We start from the raw sequence: 27,619 nt of genomic DNA on the forward strand, positions 1-27,619 counted from the left end.
GGTAGAAAGGGCAGGGGGAATAAATCTTGAAAACCAGGGTTTGTCATGGCTTTATAGCCAAACCGGGTACACAGGAGGGTTTTTCTCTCTGATAGGGTAGTGAGCTGGAAATACTTAAGAATAAAGTGATATGGGAGTTTACCTTGACCATAGATAATTCTTAATGCTCGCTTCAGGACTGACTCTACTGAATAAGGTTGGGAAGTAGTTAAGCCGAAATGCCAAACTGGTCAAGAACATTCAAGAACAGGGCGAATGGAACTTAAAATTCTTAAAAGGTGGCTAGAAAACTTCAAGCGTAGGTGCCAAATTAGCTTGCTTTTCGATGTTAGTACCGTGGACCTCCCACTTCAGATCACTCACGATAGTGATACCGAGGAGTTTGCGCTGCTGGACGGACATCTCCAGAGGGATGATCCGTCCAAGCCTGATTACTTTTTGCCTCTCAAAATAATCTATGTTGGAACAAATGTAGAAAATGATGAGATAGAAAGAAATTTTCATGCCCAACCAGTGCATGCCTTTACAATCGTGTCTGAACTTTTGCGTGAAGTTAGTAAAGGAGCTTCATATTCGCTTCTACTGCATGTCAACCTTTGTGGCTGCCTCTGGCAAAGAATACTTGGTACCAGTAATAGTCATGCTCCCTAGCTTAGTCGATCGACAATCTTTAGAAGAATTAAACTCTCATTGGCGCTCAATCTCTGCTGAGTCTAAGTGTTTGCCACCTCAGTACTTTAAGAGTCCTGAGCTTTTTTGGGCGAAACTCAATGAACTTGAAAATAATCTTAGCTCCACGAGATATTGAAAGCCTTGCACATTCATGTTCTCTTTTATGTCCTTTCCAGACTCATCCGTTTGTGTAAACACATTATTAGTGCAGTACCAGCTGTTTAAACAGTCTCGAAACCGTCTTGCAGTTGAGACCGTTTACTCATGATTCATACAAGGGAGCATATCCACGACCACGGTACTTGTGTCTCCAAGAATCCTCAGAAAAGAAAAGAAAATGTAAGAAGAACAAGTACTTCATAAAATACAAGATATTAAAGAGGGAGAAATTGAGTCTTTGCTTAGAGATCATGATGATGCGATTCTCCTAAGTCTTTTCTTGCAATTTTAGTTTCTGAACAACTAATCTGTTTTGTGTCTCTAAGGGAATTCTGATCTGTTATCCAACAAAACTAAGCTTAGTAGCTCAGTCTTTCAGCTCCTGGTTATAGGGGCTTGTTCTAGATCAGCCAAAAGAAATATATAAAAACTACCTGTAGCAACCTTTTAGCTTGAGGAATTGGAAACAACTGCTACACTAATTCGATGCTAAGTTCTTTTCAAAACACTTTGATTGATAAATCATAGTATTATAATGTAAGCAATATTTTTACAGATGTTTTGGAAAACCTAGGGTATTATTTTATTCATCAGTTATATTTTATTATATATAAATAATAGGGTATATTTTATTCATCAGTTCCTTCCAATCGCTTCAACTAGAACACAGCAGCAGTTACTTTTATATACCTTATTGCCAAAGTGGAATGAAGCCTGGGATTGATCAAAATATATAATCCTAAATAATGCGCTTTAATATATAATCCTAAAGGAGTTGGACAATCCAACAGAAAAAGACTTAAGTTGGGGCTTCACCTCCCAGAATTTCTAACATCCGGGCTTCCAGATTCTGGGTTTACTTTTTTGTTCGCACATGATTTTAAACGTCAAGCCAGACCAAATGTACCCCGGGCAAATTTGAAGAAAGGGGGAATTTGAGCTAACAGACTTCCAGATTCAGGAAGATTTTGGGGTGAAAAAATGTTTTTAAAGGTGGATGACACAGAATAAGAAATTAAAAATTTAATTTGATTAAACGGGAAAACAAAAAGATTGTCAAAGCTCTGAAAAGTACTGGAGAGTAGAACTGAAAAAAAAGACCATCTGGGGATCCTCTTTTTTTGGACCAGAAAGCCCACATCCACTAGGTGAAGTCCCAGCTTTAGATAACATGTTCTTATTAAGACGGTCTGACAACTTATATGATGGAAAAGAAAACAATTATTAGGGCAGTATGCATTACATTGACGAAATGTTTTCTTTTTAGATGCTCTTCGATTTTAAAGGAAATAAATCATTAATAACAGTGATAAAAAAGAAAAAAGAGGAAAAGAGAGCAGAAGAGCAAAGGAAGAGATTACATATTTTATGGAGAGTACTGTTCAAAGCAAGATACGCGTAATTTTTTTGTGTCTGGTACATTTTTTCCGGGAAAGTATATTTTAAGAGCTGTTTGGTATAAATCAAAATTTTAATGTCGCAACACTGCGTACTACTGAGAGGTGAAACTTAGAAATTAAATGTTACTTCCCAGCAGGTTGAGATGAAATATCATAACCCATTCAGCTAGATGTCCTGATGACCGGAATTAGGGGCTTTTATTTTGAACCATTTTGTTAAAATCCGATAACCCTTTCTGGTAACCATCCCAATGACAAGTATTCATAAACCCCTCGACATAAGTCCAGACCTGTCCAAACTCTCAAAAGGCAAAATTAAGAAAATTAATCAAAGTCTCTATCACTTTCAGCTGAGATTTGAATACCTCTTCTGGTAATTGTCGAAGTTTCTTAATTTAACATAAGGAGATGGAAAATAATAAAGAGAATATTTGCGTATAATAAAACTCAATCAAAGGAAGCAATAATGTTAAGTTTGAGTGAAAACTTTGACATTTTCCTAACATTTCCGGTTTCTTAAAACACCGGGTAAAACGAGAATTCGTTGACTAGGGCAAGGAAGCTCAAAATACAAATCTCTTAAAACCAAAGTAAACCACTGAAATGGTTAATAAAAGTTTGGGATTGAGCTGATATCCCCAAAAAAAAAGAATTAGAAAGGCTCACGCTTTCTATAAAAGAGAAGATATCGCCCGTTCGAAATAGATCAAGGCAGTAGGTGGAATCGCCATAACACATGAAACTTGCAAAAAAAAACATAAGCATCCATTTCTACAGGAAAACCTAAATGGACAAGAATAGGGCTAGATATCCAAACTGATAATTACTCACCAATTATATTCTTTTTAATGGGAGATTCGTCTTTTCCATTTGGGAGTTTCGGTTTCTCAATCTCTTGGTCAGGCGATAAAGACACAATACGAAGTTTAGATGGTCGTCGCGGTACACACTGTAATAAATGAATAATTAAAGTAACTGGGCCAAAACATGCGCGTAGAGACAGATTACATCCAAAGTAAGGAGCTCTCCTCGTGATTCGTCTATGACTGAATTTTTCATCCTTCTAATATCTTTTTTCAATGACAATTGGAAACAACTAGCGGGTCAACATATCTTTGGCTTTTCACAAAAAGGCTATGTACAAATTGAGGTCCAGAATAGGTTTTAGAGGCCCTAAAATTGAATTTTCAAACATTTTGTTGAAATAAAAGTTCATTGACTACTACATAGGAGAGACTTGATATTTTTTCCCCTTTTGACACGAGTTGACATATCAATTTGAATCAAATTCTCATAACTCTCCAAAAAATCCTAGTTTATTACCTGACCTTGAGAACCCCTCTACTTAAGGAGAAAACACCAGACTCCCACAAATCAAAAAGAATTGTCAACAATTAATTATTTACCCAGCTTCCAGTACCAAGAGATATTGTAAACCATTTGTGTCATATTTTACTCAGCACTTTAACGATAAAGCTCTAGAAGTTATTTGATGTTCGATAGAGTTTATTATATGGACTTGTATGATATTTGCCTGTGAATGCTTTAGTTTTGAGTCCACTGTATACAAGATATAACCTACGCTAGCGTTTGCTGTTTTGGCTAATAAAGCATCATCACCTTATACGCTTTCTCTTAGTTTATAACTACCATGTAAGCTTTGATAAATTTTATTTTTAACAACAACTGGAAACAATGTAAAAAATATTTAACAGAATGTGTCTCGTCAGAAACCCTTAACGCATTTTCAGGCTTAATAGATAGCAGACATTGTTCAAGCAGAAGATTAAACTATTTACCATTATAAACGACAAATTATAACCAAACACAAAATGAGAATTTCTGAGTTTGTAAAATGACGTGAGTACAAATAAAATAAAACAAAGGTTCCCAGTGTGTGTCATAGCGTATTTTTTTTTTTCAAATACAAAAGGCACTATACTCACTTTTATAGATGGCTTATATTTTTACACTGAAGATATGGCCTATTAATAGTAAATCCGGGAGCAAAGTAGTATCCAAAGGATTTGAGACCCCCTCCCCCCTGAGAAATGTTTTCCGATTTGTAAAAACGTAATAAATGGATATTCTGTGGTAGCCACAACACTTGGCTGGGTAGAGAATTTAAAGTGGCGAAACCCTATATAGGCCAGTGAATTCTCCTGATGAGCCTCGAAATACTTAAAGAAATTCCTGATCTAGAAATACTTAAAGAAATTTTCAACTAATTTTGGAGGTTCGAGAAATGTTGTTGCAGCGCCATTTATTTTGAATTGTGTTTCTAATTGAGCGGATTTTTAAAAAATTAGCCACATGGTAAAGATGAATTCTATAATTGTTTAGTTCATTCAGGTTTTTTGCAATGTGTTAACATTTGTGATTTGGTAAAATTTATTATATTTAGTTTACCTATTGTTGCTAAAAAGAGGGATATATTAACAGGATAAGCTTGTTTTGGTGTTACTTGGTTGTTTTGCATTTGCTGTTTTTTTTTCTTTCATAGGCATGTATTTTGGGGGTGATACCTGACACGGGGATGCCATGGATATTCTGTGGTAGCCACGACACTTGGCTGGGTAGATAATTTAAAGTGGCGAAACCCTATATAGGCCAGTGTATTCTCCTGATGAGCCCTTGTGTCGGGTTGTTGCCTCTGCATTATTTGTCTTTATTATTTTTTCTATTGTTTTGTAAATGACGATTTATACTTATTGACGACATGACTGCCTGTCCATAGATTGTTCTTTATGGTTGATTGTGTATGGCTATGCTGTTTGACCTATGGTATTGTATGGATGAGTAGGATTAAGGCCTCATTCAAGTGCTGGTCTATATTAATCACTAATTTAGGAAAACAGTCTTCCTTTTCTCCTTCTGTCTCTCTTTTTTTTGTGTGTTTGTGCTGTTGCATTGGTGATTTCTCTTTTCATGATATAACTATTCGCATTTTCTTTTTTTTTCTTTTTTCCCTCTCCGCGTTTATTTCCCTCGTCTAGTATTATGAATCTTGATAGATATGATTATAATGTTTTCCCTGCGTTCACAGGTCATGGAGCCTTTTGTAGGGATGTTAAAAGAGATACAGTTATTGATTATTTGATATAAAAGTTAAAATTGAAGCTATGCATAAGTTCGATGGGGTATGGGCTTCTTGGTGTTTCTTCTTCTTTTTCTTCCTTTTAATATGTTCCCTTAAAACTTATCGATAACTAAATACAAGACAAATTTTAGATTTTAAAAATGTTTAGAAAAGGCGATGGCCTAATACAATATGTCAGACTTGACGTTTTTTAATGTCTTGCAAATGTAAATGAATGCAACTACCATAGCATTTTATTAGCAAAACTATGTTAATCTTGAAGCAATGGTGAACATAAAACATAAATATGAAGACAAAAACCGCTGATCTCGGGCCAAACTGCTCTGATTTTTAAAACTAAAAATGATTTTTTAATGATTTGTTTAAGTCACATTTGGCCCCAAGACAGATATTCTATCGTAGCCATTCCTAACAGTAAACCTTTATGTATATATTCTTGGAATTGAAAAATGACAGCAGATGAACGAATTTTATTTAATTCAAAATACTCGTCGGTTATTTGAAACTCACCTAAGAAGTAAAGTAAGGTAAATCGTATTGAAATATAAAAAACATGATGATAAAATAGCACTTTAGAAGAAAAAAATTATTGAAACCCAACCTAACATAACCCCTAACCAAAACTATATGTTAAATATTCAGTTAAAATATAGCCACATCGTAGATTTTCTCATTCAAAACAAGCATATGATAACCAATTCCAGAGGGGCAAAATGGTTATTGGTAGATATTACACTGCGTAACTCTTGAATCCGTTTCGAATAACTAACAAGTACCAAATACAGCGCTGTTTATATACAGCGGTCGTCCATTGTCGACCAACACAGCGGAGCATATCGAAAATGCATTGCAAATGTATTGAAAGATACTTTGATCGTCCAGATTCCTACTGATTTTACCCTCGAGAACGGCTTGATACACTCTTTTTGTAACTGCCTCAACGGTATGAAACTATTATATACACCTTTAAGCAAGGCATCAACGATAGTTTGTCCGCACACGAGTAGTTTATAATTGTTATATTCAGATCCCTGATTGATTTCAAAAATATCATCAGGCTCTCTGTCCCCCTCCTACCATATTCCTCAAATAGCATAGGCCTACGTTTGACATAAGCTCGTTTCAAACCTATTCATGTCCTTTCTCCCCTTTCAGACAGTTTTGTTTTAGGTTGAGTCCCAGTTGAACTTCACTGAAGTAAAGATACTGGGACTGTTTGAAAAAAATTCCATTTTAGTTTTATTGGTCGTTTGTTATTGTAAGCTTTTCTTCTTTTATATGTTTATGGTTTTCTGAGGACGGCCTTGGGACATAGAGCCAATATATTCATTCAAATTAGATTTCCACTGTCTGCGGAAAGAATTCTCTATTGTTCTTCCTGTTTTTGATGTCTGTAGTGGAATACTAGCATCGTAGTTGCTATTGAGACAAAGCTAATTTTTTCTCAGACGGCTGACCGGTTTTTCTCAAACAGAGCAAACTTCTTGAGTGTTCTTGGGCAAGCACAAAAGTACGAATAATTCTCAAACGTCTAAAAATAAAAATGGAAATTTCGACGGTTTTGGCTTTCCATGCCTTTGAATGCCTAAATCTTTTAGTTTTGATTGACAAACCAACTTCAATTTCCACGATAAATGGCTTAAAACAACCTTTAAGGGAGGCAACTGAAATTTAAAAATAAATATATAAATACTTAGGTATAAAAGAGATAATAAGAAATTTTTTATCAACCCTATGTTTTACAATTTAATGTAACGAGAATAAACTAGCATTCTTTTTTATCAAACAGTTCGTGGTACGAACTGTGAGTAAGGAGCGACTCTGCTCAAACGTAATCAAAGCTGTAAAAAAGGGAATTTTGATAAGAATTGATAGAACAAAAGCATTGGCTTCAATGCTGAATCCAAATAACCAAAAATTTGTTAACTTTAATGTTGCCCATCAAAAGGCCAAAACTTCGAGAAAATTTGCCTTATTTTCAGAAAAGAGAAAAGTTCAAATGATCTTAATGAACACAACACCATTAGATTCAGCTTATGAACATATTAGATTCATTAGATGTCAGAAAAAACTCTTATAAAAGTCTCAAGTTCATAGCTACAAAGGAAATTTTGTGTTATTTGCCAGAACTAAGATTATGGATCCGAGTTGAATTTTGCCCAGGGATGATCGTATAAAGCCAATGGTTCTGGAATGTCGGAATAGGGCTTGTTCGAACAAACTCCGAAAGTTCTAGGGCCTGTTTTTAGTGACCAAAGAGATTGGAGGGAGACTAGCCTCCACCCAAGCTCCTTTTTCCCCGAAGTCATCTGATAAAAATTTGGAAGAGCCATTCAATTAAGCATTGTAGAAATATCCAACCTAACCTATGTCTATGGGAATGACAAGACACCCCACAGTCCATAGAAGTTTGTTTTATGCGATGGGGGAAGGATATTCCACAGAAAGAATTTCAGAAAACAAAGTTTTCAAGGGAATTTTGCAGGCGAATTTTACACTGAGATGGGGATTCCGCAGCAGGATTTTAAAAAGGTCAGATATTGAGTATAAAAGTTTTTCCAGACACTAAATTTTTTCAATACTTTTAGAATTTTCTTATTAAAATTCAGCAGCTTTTTTATTCCGGAGTAGCTCTTAAAGAATTGGGACAAAACTTCAAATTCAAACAATTCGTGGTAACTAACTGTAGTAAGGAGCGACCCGGCTCAATAGTAACCGAAACTCTAAAAAATGGAATTTTGATACCAATAGTTACATCAAAAGAATCGCATTTTAATGCTGATTTAAATATATAAGTTTCATCAAGATCAATTATACTCATCAAAAGTTAGGAGCCTGAGAAAATTTGCCTCACTTCTGAAAATAGGGGGAAACGCCCCCTAAAAGTCATTCAATCACAATACATACAAAATCACACCATCAGATTTAGCGTATCAGAGAACCTTGTTGTAGAAGTTTCAAGCTCCTATCTAGAAAAATGTGGAATTTCGCATTTTTTGCCAGAAGACAGATCACGGATGCGTGTTAATTTGTTTTTTTTTCCAAGTGGGATCGAATTGACTGAGTGGTCCTAGAATGTCGCGAGAGGGCTCATTTTAACGGAAATTAAAAGTTCTAGTGCCCTTTTTAAGTGACCAAAAAAACTGAAGGGCACCTAGGCCCCCTCCCACGCTCATTTTTTCCCAAAAGTCACCGGATCAAAATTCTGAGATAGCCATTTTATTCACCATAGTCGAAAAACCTAATAACTATGTCTTTAGGAACGACTTACTCACCCACAGTCTCCGTGGGAGGGGCTGCAAGTTACAAACTTTGACCTGTGTTTAAATATAGTAATGGATACTGGGAAGTGTAAAGACGTTTTCAGGGGGATTTTTTTGTTTAGGGGGGATTTGAGGGGGGGTTACGTGGGAGTATATTTCCATGGAAAAACTCGTCATGGGGGAAGAAAATTTCAATGAAGGGGGCGCAGGGTTTTGTAGCATTATTTGAAAAAAACAATGAAAAAATAAATATGAAAAGTTTTTTCCACTGAAAGTAAGGAGCAGCATTAAAACTTAAAACGAACAAAAATTATTACGCATATGAGGGGTTTAACTCCTCGTTATACATGACTCTTTACGCTAAAGTATTTTCAGTAATTTCAACTATTTATTCTACGACATTTGTGATTCAGAGGTCAGTCTTAAGGAATTGGGACAAAATTTTAGCTTTAGGGTAAAGAGCGAGGTATCGACGATGGTTGAGCCCCCTCATACACGCAATAAAAACATTGAATATTAAAATTCGTTACGTAAATTAATTCGTAAGTTACGTATATTTTTTACCAACGAAAACGTTTGTAAAAAATTAAAAGTTCTAGCTGCTTTTTTAAGTAATCAAAAATTTGGAGGGCAACTAGGCCTCCTCCATCGCTCCTTTTTTCTCAAAATCTTCCGATTAATTGCAATTAATTAATATGCAAATTTTGTTTTAATTATTTATGTGCGGAGAGCCAAGATCAAAACATGCATTAATTTAACAACAAAAGCGAGAATAATGAGGACTTTTTTCCCAAGACAGTGAATCAACAAAACCTATTTGAATATTTCGGCCCTATATCTAAGGGCCGTCTTCAGCAAAGAAAAAATAAAAAACAATAAAACACTTACAATAAAAATTCTCAGTTAAAAATCCATTTTATTTTAAAATAGCCTTGGCATCATTACTTCTTAACGAAAAGTTCAGCCAAGACTGTCTGATAAAAGCTAACATTTTGCAAGATAAAAATGTTCATTCATTTCACTAACTGTATTTATTAAAAATTGGAATGATTTCTTATTGCGATATTTGCCTTCTCTGCAGCTAATCTGATGCATTAATTCAAAAACGTCCAGAATTTAAATAAAAAAAAAAAAGTTTTTTTAAATGAAAGTAAGGAGCAACATTAAAACTTAAAACGAACAGGAATTACTAAGTATATGAATGGGACTTTTCCTCCTCAACGCCCCGCTCCTTACGCTAAAGTTTCTTACTGTTTTAAAAATAGAGGTAAGAGAAAGAGTCAAACTTTAGCGTAAAGAGCGGGGCGTTGAGGAGGAAAAGCCCCTTTCATATGCTTAGTAATTTCTGTTCATTTTAAGTTTTAATGTTGCTGCTTACTTTCATTTAAAAAAACTTGTTTTTTTTATTTAATTCAGAGTAAAGATCGAGGGATGAGTAACAGGTAGGCTAGTTCCCCTATTGTCCGATAAGCAATAATTTATGTTCTTTTAAGTATTAATATCACTCCTTAATTTCTCCAGGAAAAAATTATGCAATTTGAAAACAATACCAACTCGCAGTTTTAAAGCGAATCTGGGTACTTGATAATTATAGCGGCCACACCAAAGAAGTTAATTATAGCGACCAAACTCATGAGGTGAAGCTAGAAAACAGAAAACAGAATAATTATAGCTAACATATTTTGTATGCAGACCCGCTATACTTCCCCCAGCCCCCTCCTAATGTGCAAATATATAGCTCAAATTATATATTACCCAATATTCTCCCAATGCGGCTTCTTAATTGTGTTGCAAGAGCAACACTTTGGTTTTGTCGTGTTTTTTTTTTTGTTCCTAGCACCCCTTTTTTTCGCACTTGGGATTGCGGTAGAGAAATGGTATCAGATGTGCCTCTTAAACTTTATAAGTTCTCTCATTGCTAAAGAAATTAGAGTTTATCCTTTGCTCCTTTCTAAGTGATGACGTTAGAAAGTTGGCCTACGGCAAAAGAGTCAACTTTTGAACTAAGACAGATAGATTTTTTTTTTGACGGCAGTCGATAGCTTTTGATGAGCTGATTAAAGTATATGTCATCCATTTTTTTGTACAAAAATTCCTTCATGAGATATACCAGTTTGAAAATTTAAAGGGGTTGACAACTTCAGTAGTAAGGTACACACTGAAACCAAAAATAGGCCGATACCAATTGTGAGACATATAGGGGAGTTGTAAGCAAAAGTCGGCTGTTAGCTCATAATCATCCTCGGCAATGAGGGGTTCGTAACTCTTACTAGTTGGTGTACCTATTTTTTGTTTCCGTTGTATTTGATGGTAAGACCAATTTGGTTCCAGTGGTAAGACATGTAGGGGACTTGTAAGTAATAATCGGCTGTAAGGCTACAATCATCTTTAGCAATGAGGAGTTTGCAACTTTTGCGAGTTGGTGTACCTAGTATGTATTTTAGCATCCTTACAGATTAACAACTTCAGCGTTTAGTCGCAGCGAGGAAACAAAACCAAAGTGTTGCTCTCGCAACACTTTACTCGGCGAAGCCAAGCAAAGGTTGCCGCAACACCTCACGTTGCCCATGCAACGTAGATCTAGTTCAACCTGTGTTCCTATAAATTGAATCACTGTGACGAAACAAGAACCAGAAAATAAGTGACAGGTGACAGAATGCATTTGACTTGTATAATTTGGGCTTCATTTTTGTACATTAGGGGGGAGGGGTAAGTACAGCGGGTTTGCATGAAAAACGGGATTAGCTATAATTATTCTGAATATCATGAAGCAAGAATTGTTTTCTAACTTCACGGTCTCCCATCATTGGCGTGGTTGCTACAACTAATAAGAACCCGGTCATTAGACAGACTGCATCAATCGCTAGCAAAAGACTGTTTGCATGATCTAACTTCTGAATGAGATTTTCACTGCTTCGGCTTTGGTTATTGTTTCTGGCATTTCACTTTACTTTTTTTTCTTTCCTTTTTCGAGTGCTAAGGACGGCTTTGTAATGGTACTTGCAGAAATATGCGCTTTATGACTTTGAAAACCAGCAGCTACATTGTGCCTTTTCATATTTTTTTTTATTTCAATCTAAAATTTCTTGAAAGTTTTTACTTTATACCCTATTAGTGCATCTAATGATTGTAGAAGTAGCAGTAGCCCTGAGAGTTTCAACTTTACGCTCTTAGCGTTCCTGATCTATCCTTTGCACAGCCATATTGCGACTACTTTATTATATCTATTTGGTCATTTACCTTCCTTGGAGTCATGGACCACAATAATATTATAATCCGTGTCTTGAGCTATGGTTATCCCCTTCTTGTCATCCAGATTCTAAAAGCCAGAAATGCATCCTTATTACCAACTCAGATCAAAAAGTTAACAAAAACTCCGCATTCTGAATATCAAATCACAATGAAAGGAGTAGCCACGGAGACAAGGTGAATTTTGTTAGTTTGAATAAGTCAAAAAGTTCGTGGTAATGGACTATAAGAAACGACCCGGTTCAATAGTAACCAAAACTTAAAAAATAACGGCATTTTGACAACAATGGATATATAAAAAGAACTGGCTTTTTATGATGATTTGAAAAATATAAATCTAATTGAATTTTTAGTCTACCCATCAAAAGCTACCAGCCTGAGAAAATTTGCCTGATATGCGAGACAAGGGGGAAAGACCGCTATAAGTCAAATAATTTTAATGAAAATCACATCTTTTTAGCCAGAAGAAAGATCACGGATGCGTGTTTATTTGTTGTTGTTGTTTCTTTATTTGTTTGTTTTGTTTCCTCTCAGGGATGATGATATCGACCCAGTAGTCCTTAAATATTGGGAGAGGGATTGTCTTAATAAAAATTGAAGTTCTAGTGCTCTTTTTAAGAGACCAAAAAGATTAGAGGGCAAATACACCCCTCTGCCTTTTTCTTAGAATCATCCGGTAAAAATTTCGAGATGACCATTTCGTTCAGCATAGTTGAAAGGCCAAATAACTATGGCTCTGGAAATAACACGATCACCAAAAGACCCTGGGGAAAGGTCTTTTAGCCAATTTTGGTTTAAAATATTTAAAAAATTTAAAAGCTAAGTTTTTAAAGATAATTTGACCCCTCGACACCTACGAGGCAAAGGCTAAAAGCTTTGAACTCTGGCTAGTGCTTACATTGTTTATTGGTTATTGGGAAGTATACAAATATTTTTTCGAGGGAATTATTTCCGGTGGGGGAGCGGGTATTTTATACGGGAAGATTTTCACATTGATAGGGTAGTTTCTGGAGGTGAGCTTTCCAAATAAAACTTTACATGGGGGGGGGATACTTTGCCAAAATTAATATGCAAATTCTATTTTAAATTTTCATGTAAGTTGAGCCAAATTCAAATCTGCATTAGTTGAAAAACTTTCAGAAAATAATTTTTAAATAAATTTTTTAACTAAACGTAAGGAGCAACATTAAAACTTAAAACGGTAAGCGGTAACTGAGGTGTAGGCTACCTAAAAAAAAGTTTGGGTAAAAAGGGGTACAGTGTCTAAATAAGTTTGAGAAGTACTCTTCTAGGGAATGACCCAAGCAATAATTTACGCTAAATATATGCACATTAGGAAACAGAGAGGGCAGAGCCGGTCCTGTGGTAAAGATAGATAAGATAAGATATTTATTTCAAAAAGATCACTATCACAAGCCCTCAAATGGCCGAATTCGGACTTCGGAGTCGACTAACAAAGCAAAAAACACTAATAATAATGAATAATCAAATTATGAGTAAAAAAAAAATCTGTCAAACTAAACTTGAACAAATACAAGTCAAAAAAAAGGGAAGGGGACAAGAAAAATCTAATAATACAGAAAAGAACAAAAAATAAACATATATATCCACAAATTAAAAGAAACAGTAAAAAAAAGTCCAAAAACTCACAAAAAAAGAACGAAGCATAAAACAAACGAAAAACACATATGATTAAAAGGGAAACTAAACCAAAACAGCGGGGAGCAAGCAAATTAGTGCAACGACTTAAAGCACCTCACATGAAAATAAGGAGGGGGGGGGGAGAAACTAGTTGGCTATTTTATTTATTTCTCCTGTGAAGAAGGAGACAAAGATTTTTTCATATCTGGAAGTAACGCAGCGAATTGGGGACAAAACTGGGATAGGCTCAGAAACAGCTCGAGGCTGTCGTAATCTGGATGGTGACTGACGTTTGGGGAAATAACTTGCCGTCCGAGGGTTCATTATTCATTATGTTCATTCATTATTGGGGTTGATGGTGTCTGGAGAAAAGTTAATTATAGCCCCCTCCCCTTGCTTCCCTACTTAAAAATAAGAAAAATAAAGCCAAATTAAAGTGAAAAATTAGATTAAAATGGTCAATTCTCCCGCCGCGACGCTTTCTATGCCACGGCACTCAGAGCAACTGCCCCAGCTGCTCCATCCCTCGAACAGAACAGGTTAGGGTAAAATTTTAGTTAAATGACTTCTTGCTATCTCGGAAAGGGTTTAGATTAGGAAAATGAAACTTTCATGGATGGGTCTACAGACTAAAGTATGTCCCGGGAAAGTGTTTTAAAGTACCCACCTCCGCTCCTTCTCCCTTTAGAGGGCCCTGAAATTTGCCTTCATGACATATCTATACCTATAGAAATTTTGACAAGACATTTTACCTTAATTTTAAGCTACTAGTTGCTTTTTCTCTGGCTTTAGTTCTGAAAAATACAATTCCTGTTATTTGAGTAGAATTTTGAGCCATATCAATATTTTTTTTTCAAAAGTTAGGAAAAGCATTTGCATAGCCTATCTTTAAAACCTTATAAAATGGAATTGGGCAAAGTTATGAAGCTGAAAACAATTTTGTTGTACTTCAAATTAAGCAGAATATCTATTTGGCACGGTTTAACTTTTATAACGCACACATTTTTAAGTCATCAAAGGACTGGGCCCTCTAGAGGGAGAAGGAGTGAAGGTAGTTGCTTCAACATACCTTCCCGGGACATACTTTAGTCTGTAAATTCATCCGTGAAAGTTCCATTTTCTTAACCTAAACCCATTCTGAGATAGCAAGCTGTCAATTAACTAGAATTTTACCCAGGTTAGGTTGAAGTATAGTGGAAGCACCTTCAAATGTGTTTAACTTTTTCTCTCTCTCTCTCTCTCTCTCTCTCTCTCTCTCTCTCTCTCTCTCTCTCTCTCTCTCTCTCTCTCTCTCTCTCTCTCTCTGAGAGTTCCTTTTGAAGATTAATATATTTTTTAAGATTCCCCCTCCGCCACCCCTAATGTACAAATACATACTCTGAACTGAAATATAGGCCTACCCTGAATTGGTATATAAAAGGTAGGAGTAAAGATTATTTCCGATGTAGCCTAAATGAATGTTGAATCTGGATTCAGGACACAATTCCGACTATAGAGGTAAGTCTGAACTTTGCCCCTATCCCCCTTAATGTGCAAGGACATACTCTGATCTAGTATAGCCTATATAGGGGTGGGGGTAAAGTTCATTTCTGACACATATGAATGTTAAATTTTGAGTTAGGATCCAATTCTTACTATAGCAGCTTATTTCTAAGCAGACAGAAAAGTCCGTTAATATAAGCATTACCCCCAATACCAGTCTGTTGACTATGACCCAAAATTGCGTGATTCCACATTTCAATTCACTGATGAAAAAAACAAAACAGAAACTTACATCTAAAAAGGTGAAATCATTCCAAATTCAACGAAAACAATCCAAAATGTATAAGTCGAACAAGATATTACTCATTCAGACTTCAATCCAAAATGTATGAAGTCATAAGTCAAACAACATATTACCAAGCACAGAATTCATGTTGGAAAGAGTCCTAAAAAAATTAGTTTTTAATTTAATTTCTGAACATTTTGACTGAATGCATGTTTGATTTTGGCTCTCCGCACATAAATTATTAAAGTGAAATTTGCATATGAATTTTTTTTTTGGCTAAATGGCTTTCTCTTAGTTTTGATCAGACGCTTTTGAGAAAAAAGGGGTGGGGAAGGAGGCCTAGTTGCCCTCCAATTTTTCGGTTACTTAAAAAGGCTACTAGAACTTTTAATTTTTAAAGAACATTTTTATTAATAAAAAATATACGTAACTTATGAACTAACTTGCGTAACAAACTGTTTATACCCAAAAATCCTGATTTTCTGATTTTTGATTTTCCTAATTTGTAATATATACATATATATGGTTGGATTTAACCATATATGAAAACTCTCTTTACTTTTATTCTCTTTCTTACACCACTTATCAATTAATAAATCAAAATCATCTTCCAAGCCATCAAGAACACTCGATGGTTTCAGATGCTGAGAAAGACGGAAATTAGCCCCTTTATTCATTATAATTTGAAGATCATCTTGCTTTATTATTGACAAGTCCCCTGTTATAACATGTTTGTAAGTAGGATTTACAAATGGGCAAAGTTGCTTACAATTACAAACCGGTTTCCAATTTATATCATTATCTAATCTTTTAAGTATTAAATTATAATTAAAAATAATTTGCCCAATAGTTTTTGAAAATTTATAAGTTAAAACTGGACCATCATTATAATTCAAATTACTAGGAAGGGCCTGTTTCACATGCCGCTGATTTAAAATTTCAGGTAAATTAATATCTTCAATCTGCTTACAAGTAAAATTAATAGGTAAATATAATCTGTTATCCTTATTACCAATCTTATCAAACTTTTTCTTTTTTGAAATAAATTTCGTTTTAGTTAGAATGCAAATTGTATCACATATTACTTTAAAATTATATTCAAGAACTGTATTATTCTTAACAATCCAGAAAAGTTTGATTAAATTCCTCTTGGATAAATAATTTAGACATTTTGTTACATAAAATCATACCCCTAGATTCAAGCAGCTGGCGTAGATCTATAGAAAGCATATGTAACTCTAATTCATTTTTTCTATTATTTTTCCTATATCCTCTCGATCGTTTTTTACGTTTAGTAGGACAAGTAAAAGAAGGATGGTCCATAAAACCATCAATACATTTAACAACAACCTGAGACATGTCACCATATTTTGCTACACGATCATTTAGCCCAAAAGGATAAGCTGTACCAAGAGTATGGATACAGAAATCCTCCCGTTTACGTAGTCTATTATTCTTCTCTTCTTTATTTAAATTTTCTAACTCTAAATTTTCTAAAATTGTGACAGTTATATCTGATATGGAACATTTACCATTATTACAATGTTGAACTAGATAGTTATTAGTTTTTTCATTATTAACTGTTGTCTTATGCCCAGAAAATCTTTTATATATATTATTAGTTGTTTCCCCCACATATTGTAGGCAGCATTCATTACGTTCTAATAGGTAAATTACATTGGTTGTTCTATAATTAACATTACCACGTAACTTGCATGCAAAATGTTTATTATACAATGTACTCTTAACAAAAGTCCGTGGGATAAAATGATCTTGGCAAAGAAAACAACGACTCTTACTCTTACTAACTTTCAAAAAATCGTTCCGAGTTCCGAGGGTAATATTTGTGTTTTGTTGCATTAAAAGTTATTGAAAATAAATCCAAAACAAACCAACATCCAAATCAAAATCCAACAATCAAAGTCAAAAAAACATGCCAAGGTCAATAGGTCAATAAATACATAAAAAAAAAACATGAAAGAACATGAAATTTGCATAAGTGCCATCTCACCAGTAATTAACAATATCAGGTTAAAAACCTGGACCAGGGTAAAGGTCTGTCGGGGAGAAAACTAAAACATTTTCTCCACCAGCACTGGATCCAACCTGGAATAATATCATGAAAAGAGAAATCACCAATGCAACAACACTTTTAATTTCCTCTCGAATGAACCCTCTCAAGAAATATAGGACCACTTGGTCGATACGTCACCCTGGAAAAATAGAACACGCATTTGCGATCTTTCTTCTGGCAAAAAAAAAATACAAAATTCCAAACCTCTACAGTAGGGTTCTATGATACGCTGAATATGATGATGTGATTTTTATTGAGATTCTATGGCTTTTATGAGATATTTCTCACTTTTTAAAAAATAAGACAAATTTTTTAAGACTCGTAACCTTGATGGGTAAGACTAAACTTGATGAAACTTATATATTTGAAATCAGCATAAAAAAACCTGATTCTTTTGATGTATCTATTGGCATCAAAATTCCGTTTTTAGAGTTTCGGTTACCATTCAGCCGGGTCGCTCCTTACTTACAGTTCGTTACCACGTCCTGTTTGATATTTAAGCATGAAGAGCGGTTCCGGAATCTGGTCAATTGCATGGTGCCAAGTTCCTAGTTGTGTCTGTTGGAGATCAAGCACTAAACTCTAAAAACGATGGAAAGGGGGTTCCTTAAATGCATGTCGTCAGTAAAATGACCAAAAGGTTTTGTTAGACAAAACTGCTAATGCTGAAGTAATACTAAAGTATTACTGAACTTTGACAGAATAAATGTTTTATCCAGTATTTCAGCCTTTATGAAGTTAAGGGCCAATTCAACTTTTTACGCGGAAGAGGGGGGGGGGGCTAACACCCCTTTATTGTAGTCCACACATATTTGAGAAAGGGCCGTCGGATATCAGCCAAAAAAATTATGTGGAGTGCTTAATTTTTCGTTTTAATCTAGAAATTAAATACTAAGTTTTTTTAATTGAAAGTAAGGATCGACATTAAAACTTAAAAAGAACAGAAAATACTCCGTATATGAAAGGGGCTATCCTCTCCTCAACGCATTACTCTTTACGCTAAAGTTTTTTATTGTTTTAAAATTAGAGTCGTGAAAAGGAGTTAAACTTTAGCGTAAAGAGCGGGGTGTTGAGGATGGGAAAGCCCATTTCGGGAAACATCCCCTAAAAGACATAGAATCTTAACGAAAATCACACTATCGCATTCGGCATATCAGAGAACTTTATAGCAAAAATTTCAAGTTCCTATCTAAAAAAAGTGGAATTTCATATTTTTTGCCAGAAGACAAATCACGGGTGCGTGTTTATCTGTTTGTTTGTTGTTGTTTTTTTCTTTTCCCCAGGGGTCATCGTATTGACCAAGTGGTCTTAGAGTGTCGCAAGAGGGCACATTCTTACGGAAATGAAAAGTTCTAGTGCCCTTTTTAAGTGATAAAAAAATTGGAGGGCAAATAGGCCCCCTCCCACGCTAATTTTTTTTCCAAAAGTCAACAGATTAAAATTTTGAGATAGCCATTTTGTCAGACACAGTCGAAAACCATAATAACTATGTCTTTGGGAATGACTTACTCCCCCACAATCGCTGGGGGAGGGGCTGGAGGTTACAAACTTTGACCAGTGTTTACATATAGTAATGGTTATTGGGAAGTGTATAGATGTTTCCAGGGGGATTTTTTGGTTTGGTGGCTGGGGTTGATGGGAGAGGGCTTTGTGGGAGGATCTTTCCTTTGAGGAATATGTCATGGGGGAAGAAAAATTCAATGAAAAGGGCGCAGGATTTTAAATATATAAGTTTCATCAAGTTTAGTCTTTCCCATCAAAAGTTACGAGCCTGAGAAAATTTGCCTTATTTAGGAAAATAGGTGGAAACACCCCCTAAAAATCGTAGGATCTTAACGAAAATGCCACCATCAGATTCAGCGTATCAGAGAACCCTACTGTAGATGTTTCAAGCTCCCATCTACAAAAATGTGGAATTTTGCATTTTTTGCCAGAAGACAAATCACGGGTACGTGTTTATTTGTTTTTTTTCCCAGGGGTCATCGTATCGACCAAGTGGTCCTAGAATATCGCAAGAGGGCTCATTCTTACGGAAATAAAAAGTTCTAGTGCCCTTTTTAAGTGACCAAAAAATTGGAGGGCATCTAGGCCCCCTCCCACGCTCAGATTTTTCCAAAGTCAACGGATCAAAATTTTGAGATAGCCATTTTGTTCAGCATAGTCGAAAACCATAATAACTATGTCTTTGGGGATGACTTACTCTCCCACAATCCCTGGGGGGAGGGGCTGCAAGTTACAAACTTTGACCAGTGTTTACATATAGTAATACTACTACTACTACTACTACTAATAACTCACTGCAGCACCAAGCCGCCTGAGGCCAACACAGCTACTCACGTTCCTCTTCCAACCTAATCCATTTAAAGCCTCCCTCTTTACACCCTCCCAGGAAGTTCCCATTTCCTTTAAATCTTTATTTATGACATCCTCCCAACCCAGACAAGGACGACCTGCTTTCCGTGTAGCCCCAGATGGTTGCCCAAAAAGGACAATCTTCGGTAATCGGTCATCCTTCATCCGTAGAACGTGGCCTAGCCATCTCAGCCTTTCTTTCATTATAGCCCCAGAAAGCGGGATTGAACCACACTTTTCGTACAACCTACTGTTTGAAATACGGTCTGTCAGCCGGGTACCCAGAACAATCCGTAGGCAACTTCTCTGGAAAACATCTAGTAAATTTTCATCTGCTTTTCGGAGTGCCCATGCTTCAGAGCCATATTTGACCACTGTCATCACTGTAGCTTCCAATATTCTAATCTTGGTTTGTAGGCTTATCTTTCTATTCTTCCAAACTTTTTTTAACTGTGAAAAAATACCCTGAACTTTAGCTATTCTACTTTTAACATCTTCACTGCTCCCACCATCTTTACTAATAATACTACCAAGGTAACTGAAGCTCCCAACCTGATCAATCTTTTCGTTACCTAATGTCACGTCTTCATCTTCACTTATTCCTAGCCTTAGTGACTTAGTCTTCTTAACATTAATTTTCAAGCCTATTTTAGCACCCTGAACTTGTAAAACTTCTAAAAATTCATTCATTTTGCTCACACTTTCATCTAATATGCTTAAATCATCAGCATAATCTAAGTCCAGGAGCGTTCTTCCTCCCTATTTGATTCCATGGTCTCCAATTGCCTTTCCTGTGCTCCTTAAGACGAAGTCCATCAAAATGATCCATATAAAGGGGGATAGGTCACAACCCTGCTTAACTCCTGATTGAATACAAAACCAGTTGCTAACCTCATTTCCTACCTTAACCGCAGCAGTATTATTCTCGTACATAGCGCAAATCACTTTAATGTATTTTTCTGGTATACCATATAACGATAAGACCTTTGTTAACGCTGTTCTATAAACAGAATCGAAAGCTTGCTCATAATCGATAAAACTAAGGACCAAAGGTGTTTGACAACGAAGGGACTTCTCAATTATTAACCTAAGAGTGAAAACATGGTCGACACATCCTCTACCTTTTCTAAAACCGCATTGTTCTTCCCTTAAAACTTTGTCTACAGCATGTCTCAGTCTAAAAAGTATCATATTACTCAGTAATTTGCTACCTACAGAGACCAGACTAATTCCTCGATAATTACGACACTCACTCTTGTCACCTTTCTTATACAGTGGTTTAATTAAGGTTTTTCTAAAATCATTGGGTACTTCCCCTTTTTCAAATATCGTGTTCATAATCTTCAGTAGCTTATTCCCAACCTCAGAGCCACCATATTTAAGGTATAATAACATATAGTAATGGTTACTGGGAAGTGTACAGACGTTTTCAGGGGGATTTTATTTTGTTTGGGGGTGGGGCTGAGGAGAGGGGGCTATGTTGGAGGATCTTTCCTTGGAGGAATCTGTCATGGGGGAAGAAAAATTCAATGACAAGGGCACAGGATTCTCTAGTATTAGGGGAGAGTCGGGTAAGACGGACCCCATTTTGGTTTTTCGTCTGCGGAAGAGGTTGGAAACAAGCAACGACTGACGAAAGGTGTCTAACTTGTCCCCAAAACATTGAGTTACGTAAAGAAACCTTCTTCACACATAAATCAACCGCATTTCCGGGCCCAGATAAAAAAAGTGAAGTTGGTCAAAAGGTCCATCTTGCCCACCCCATAGGATAAGACGGACCAGCCCTTTGGGCAAGACGGACCCAATTGCTCAAAAAGATTGATTGTCTCTAAACAATTTTATTTCGAATGCTTAAAATACTAGTAGTAAGTAAAAAAGTAAAAAGTTAGCAAATAACTATATTTAAACACTGTACGAGGCCAAATCTACGTGAAAAACGAACTGAGCCGACTGTCTCGTCGTTCCGCCCGAAGGGGTCGGTTTTGGCAGCTTCATGATGACCTCTTCTTTTCGCACGAAGCTCATCTATTCAGTTGCCGTGAATTTGCTCGATGGAGCTAATCGCTTCCAAAACTGAACTTGAAAACCATCAGATTCACAATCACACACAACTCCAACATAATTCCTGAAGCTCTTCTTGGTCGGCACTTTCACAACCAAGAAATCCCCACTTTTTGGTTCGGTTCCATCAAGAAACTCCTTCTCCTCTGACCCATCCAAATGCAAGCTGTCATCACTTTCATCATCCAGCGCGATATGTTCATCGAAGCTGTCTTCCCCGTTCCCAGGCTATTTGGAGAGGTTTCTCTTTTCAGGCCGTTTTCTTTTAGCTTTCTTTTCTGATTTTTTTCTTTTCAACTCAAATTCTTCTTCCAGTCTGTTTTTTCAGGTGTGTTCGTCAGAATTTTGGACTTTGTTCTTTTCCTAGACGTTTTTCCGTCTCTTGCATAGAAACTTGCCTTAGGGTGAGGACGAACCGACTCTGGAGTCACTGGCATAGTCGCAGAAATCACTGAGCTACTGGTAGTTGGCAGCACGTCGTTATTCAAGCTCTCGTCGCCAGGGCTGGTTGATGGAACTGCAGACTGGCCTGTCATGGGAGACGTCTTTGGTGCTGGTCGGTCTGTCACAAAGGCGCTGAGAAAGTCGTGATCTTGGAAAACGTTCCTATTGAAAGGGTATATTCCTGTTTTTTTGGAACCCGCTTAGTACGTTTTCCATGACGAAAGCTCTTGGAAAAGCGATTCCAACGAGTATTCCGATTTCATAAATGATAATCCTCCTGTTTGGGTTCGAAATCATCCACGAGTTAGCTTCTTCATTGTAGTATCGCTTGAATGGCTCATAAACAGCAACATCAAGAGGCTGCAGCTTGTGACTGCAATGTGGCGGAAGCGTTAAGACGTCAATGCCGTTTTCTCTGCAAAGATTAACCACGCTCAATGAGACGTGCGAATCATGGTTATCCATAATCAGCAGAAGTCGATTTGTGGGCGAGCAACTGGTTTGGGAGATCAGATGGCGTATCATATCCGGGAAGATTTTGGCTGTCATCCATCCAGACGGCTGGCATTTTCCTGTGCTTCCAGGGGGCGTGCCATTGAGATAACTTTGAAGCCAGTTCACTCGTGGAAAGACAAAGAAAGGGGCTATCGACTGGCCAGCTGCGTTGATACCCCCTAAGACTGTTACCAGCGTCCCTCGCTCAGCCGAAGTAATGCGTCCAACTTGCTTTGATCACCTTTGGTGTCTTCTGAACGGTGGTTACTCCAGTCTCGTCAAGATTATATATTATATTCGGTGGATACTTGTGCTTTATAAGCAGCTCTTCTAAATTATTGAAGAATTCGCTGACATTCGTCCAGTTGAAGCTGGTGGCTCTGGCAAGGCTTGTCGCTTCGGAGGACCTTAGGGAAAGCCCAACACGACTCACAAAGCTATTCATCCAGTCTTTTCCTGCACACTTATTTTCAGTCCAGTTCTACGGCATATTCTTCCCTTTGGCCTGGGCATATTCATATGCAAGCTGACCTGCTTCCTTTTTCGTAAGTCCATGATGCATGTGCTGTGCCGTGATCTTATAGTCCTTCAGAAGTATCTCTTCGTTTGCTGAGAACACACTTTTAAAGTTGAAGGTAGTTGCCAACTCCACTGATTGGGGATCTTCTGCTGCGTCGAGTTTTGCAACTGCTCTTCGCACTGTGCTTCGTGGCAAACCAACCTCTTTCGAAACTTTGCGAAGCGGCGAACCAGATTTAACTCGCATAGCAGCTGCTCTCAGTAAGTCTTGGTCGTGGAGACCGCGGGTGGTTTTCCTAGTACACTTTCCCATTCTGCAAAAGAGAGACAGCTTAATATATTCCTAATTGACATGCGGGAACAATAAATGCAACACAATATTCACAAAATACGTAAAAAATAATAACTTCGAAAAAGATCCCAGATGATGGGGGGCAAGACGGACCGGTCCGTCTTACCCGCTGTCTCTGTGGTCCATCTTACCCTAAACCTGCTTTTTCGGAATAGTTAAAAATTATAACATAAGATGGCGCTGCAATGAAAAAAATTAATGTCTCACACACTCTCCTAGACCTCCATATTTGCAAGAAAAATTACCACAGTATAAAACAGAACATTAGAAACACCAGAAAAGAAAAACATTTACCTCAAAAGCCGGTTTCGAGAATGTGAAAACGAATAAAAATATTTTTCTCGACGACAAGATTGGCTTCAACTCTCAGACTTCGCTCCGAAACTTGCCACTAGATGGCCGTTATTTCTAGCTCTACAAGTGATAAAAAGGTGACGCTCAAGTCGAGCAATGACAAAAGGTCCGTCTTGCCCCCGGGTCCGTCTTACCCGACTCCCCTACTATAAGAAAACAATGAAAAATGAAAATGAAAACGTTTTTTTAAATGAAAGGAAGAAGTAGCATTGAAACTTTAAACGAACAGAGATTATGACGCATATGAGGGGTTTTAAAAATACTTTAGCCTGGATTTAAAAGGAAAGATCCTTTTACCTGAATCCATAAATCATTCCTCCAAGGGGAAAAGACGCATACAAGAGAAGAAAAATAAAAGGGAATGACAGTTTTCAATTGTTAATTCAAATATTGTTGTTTTTTAAAGCATAATTTTTGAAGAAATTTACCGGATGCACAAATTTTTGCGAATGTATCAGCAATTTGAATTGCAGCAATGCGAAGTTGGAATGACGAGCCTGCCACTTTGTAAAATTTACTTCTCCGTTTGTTGTTGTACTCTCGATATGGATTTCACTTTTCATTTTTGTGAGAGGTCTAATGCTTTCCTTTTTGCCACCGTACTTTCCAGATTGGCTTCTATGCTGGGGTCACATCAAAGCCCATAAATGATCGATTTTTCTTTGTTTGAAAAAATTTGAATCTTTGAAAAGTTGATCAAGACCCAGAAGAAAAATCTTTGTCGGATTTTTAAAAATATTTTAATTGAAAACACATAAGAATTCGGCTTAATAAATAGAGTATAAAATAAAGCTCACCTGTGCTTCCAAACTTTAGTCTCCAGTTTGCGCATGAAAAATGCAGGATCAAAAATCCGTCGGCAATCCTTCAATTCGTCGCAATCCAAGTTTCTACCACCAGTCACGAGCCGGTAGGGCAACGGGGAAGAATCTACAGGGTTCTACTCCGCCTCAAGGTTTGTCGCTTGACCTAAATCTCTTGATTTGTCTAGTTCTTCTGCGTACCGCATTATTGGGTATTTTGGATATTTGCATCGACCAAGCTCCAAATACTTTTTACAAAGGCGCTGTCTATGTGTGGTAACACTTTTAAGATGTATACCTCGCTTTGATTTAATTTTCCCCATGATTTCGGCTTAATGTGCACAACTTTACTGAAGGCTCCTGACTATTTTTCGTTTCTTCATTTCAGTGAGATAATTTATGAAAATTTCAAACTCTATTAACAAGCAGCTGATTATACCAGCTTGTCATTCTGGTCTCTAGGGGTATTATCGGCGATCTGGAACGATTCTTTCTGGCAACCGACTTGTAAGAATTTCAGGTAGCTGAAAATATTCTATGGGACTTTTAGAAAACAGGAAAATACATCGACAAATGGTTCCAACCATCTTATAGGCTATTGTCTTCTTCTCATGATAGTACCGATTTTTCTCTAAAAGCAATATCCTGCATACAGTACACTTGTGAAAAAGACCCAGACATTTTCTAAGATTTCTAAGCAATTAGAGGCAATAGAGCAAAATCCTAGCAAACATTTTGTAGCATCTTCAAGAAGCTAAGGCCTGAAATTAAAAACGGCATCTTCCGCCATTGAATACTTGAGTACTTTTTATATGTTGGGTGTTGCCTCTGAATTATTTGTCTATATTATTTTTTCTATTGTTTGGTAAATGACAACTTATACTTATTGACGACATGACTGCCTTTCCATGGATTATTCTTTATGGTTGATTGTGTGTGGCTATGCTGTTTGACCTATGTGATTGTATGGATGAGTAGGGTTAAGGCCTCATTCAAGTGCTGGTCTATATTAATCACTAATTTAGGAAAAAAGTCTTTCTTTTCTCCTTCTGTCTCTTTTTTTTGTGTTTGTGCTGTTGCATTGGTGATTTCTCTTTTCATGATATAAATTTTCAATTTAACATGGGATTTTGAGTTCCATCACTTCACTTAATCACGGCCTTGAAACATTTTCAAATTCCTTTTTGATGCAATGGTGGAAAAAGTCATACTTTAGTGAGTGTAGCAATTCTTATAAACAGAATAGTTTCTGTTTTTGGTTTCGCTTTCATTTGAAAGCAAATGAAACTGTCTCTTTTGCTTTCATTTGAAAAGTATTTGGTTTTTTTTTTAATATTCGTCTTTCATTTTTAATATTGTATGCTATACAGTAAAGTACGCTGTTCCCACCCAAACTGACTTTAGTGTTTACAATAAAATCAAAATTGTATTTAATATGCTTTGAAACCGGAAGTATTTACTTTGTTGTTTAAATATGTTAGTTTTAATTGTAATGCTTTTTTCATATCTGCTAATGATGATCGCTATATATGTTGTCTAAATATCCAAGCCTTTGTATCAGTTTTCACTTTCTGATTAATGGACTTACCCCATTAGAACGTTTATTTGTTGGTCTCGCAATTTCTGTTGGTCTGTTGGTCTCAGTTTTTCTAGTTTGGGCCCTTCCAGATAAGCTAGGACTTTGAAAGTTGGCAGGCTAGACCAGGGACCAGGACCAGACTAGAAATAGTCTCTTCCCCAATTTGACTATCTGGGGGGGGGTCTTGGAAAACGCTAACTCTAAATAAATGAATTTATTGCCACTTGAAAATGTATTTGTTCGTCATAGAACGGCAGTGGTGTGTAAGACGAGAATACCTAATTTAAGGTGTTACGTCAAAAATAGTCCAAGAACCTTTTGAATGTAAGACTAAAAAACTTTTCATATAATCTCAGTTAAAATATTTAAACAGAAAAAAAGAAATTTGAATAATTAGCCTTTATTTTATCTCCATTTCTATCTTTTATCTCTAAACGATTAACGTCCTTTTTCTTTTCTAGGTTGAATATTGAGAGCTGAGCAGTAAATGTCGAATATGTGAAATCTGTGAGGTCTGTATACTGTTGCCGTCTTTTTGTGTGATAGCTTTTATTTTCACAGAAAAAGGCGTTGCAGCAGAAGTGGCACTTTATATTTATAAAGTTTAAATAAAAACCAAGGGTTCTCAACCTTAAGTAAAGTTAATCTTCAGTAAAACTTTTGTTCATTCTTTTTTATCTCCCCTTTTCATGTTTTAAAAGAAATGGAACCCTTCATCATTTTCAAATCTATTATATTTTTTGCTCATCCCTTGGTAAACGAATTTACTGCTCATCTAAGCTCTTCTACTCCTTGTGTGGCCTCTCCTCCTCAGCCAAGGAGCCGCCTACTGACTCAAGAAACAAAAAAAAAAAGAATTATAGTCATTTCATTTTCTTCATTTTAGTAAAAATTTGTTAAAAAAATATAATAAATTTTTTTAGCTTGTTTAAGTGAAATTTTTTTATTTTGTATGCTTACAAATTATCGTGTACTTGCTACATGCCGATCCTAAAGAAAAGAATTATTTTAGGAACCCTGATAAAATGATTGAGTCAATTGGAAAGATGATCTTGCTCAAGATCATAGTCCTGGAATGGTTTTCCTCTGGCCTCTCCTCCTCAGCCAAGGAGCCGCTTCCTGACTCAAGAAACACAAAAAAAAAGAATTATAGTCATTTTATTTTCTTCATTTTAGTAAAAATTTGATCAAAAAATCTAATAAATTTTTTTTAGTTTGTTTAAGTGAAACTTTCTTATTTTGTATGCTTACAAATTATCGTTTACTTGCTACATGCCGATCCTAAAGAAAAGAATTATTTTAGGAACCCTGATAAAATGATTGAGTCAATTGGA

At 36.2% G+C, this 27,619-nt stretch overlaps 1 long non-coding RNA gene across 1 annotated transcript; it reads left to right on the forward strand.

The window, feature by feature from the left end:
• Positions 1 to 27,212, forward strand: LOC136042146 (uncharacterized). The gene is made up of 2 exons (XR_010621186.1): positions 1 to 2,229; positions 26,747 to 27,212. It is a non-coding gene; the product is annotated as an uncharacterized LOC136042146 (long non-coding RNA).
• The last annotated feature ends 407 nt before the right edge of the window (positions 27,213 to 27,619 follow it).

This window comes from Artemia franciscana, unplaced genomic scaffold (assembly GCF_032884065.1).
Source record: "Artemia franciscana unplaced genomic scaffold, ASM3288406v1 PGA_scaffold_69, whole genome shotgun sequence".
Taxonomy (NCBI): Eukaryota; Metazoa; Arthropoda; class Branchiopoda; order Anostraca; family Artemiidae; genus Artemia; species Artemia franciscana.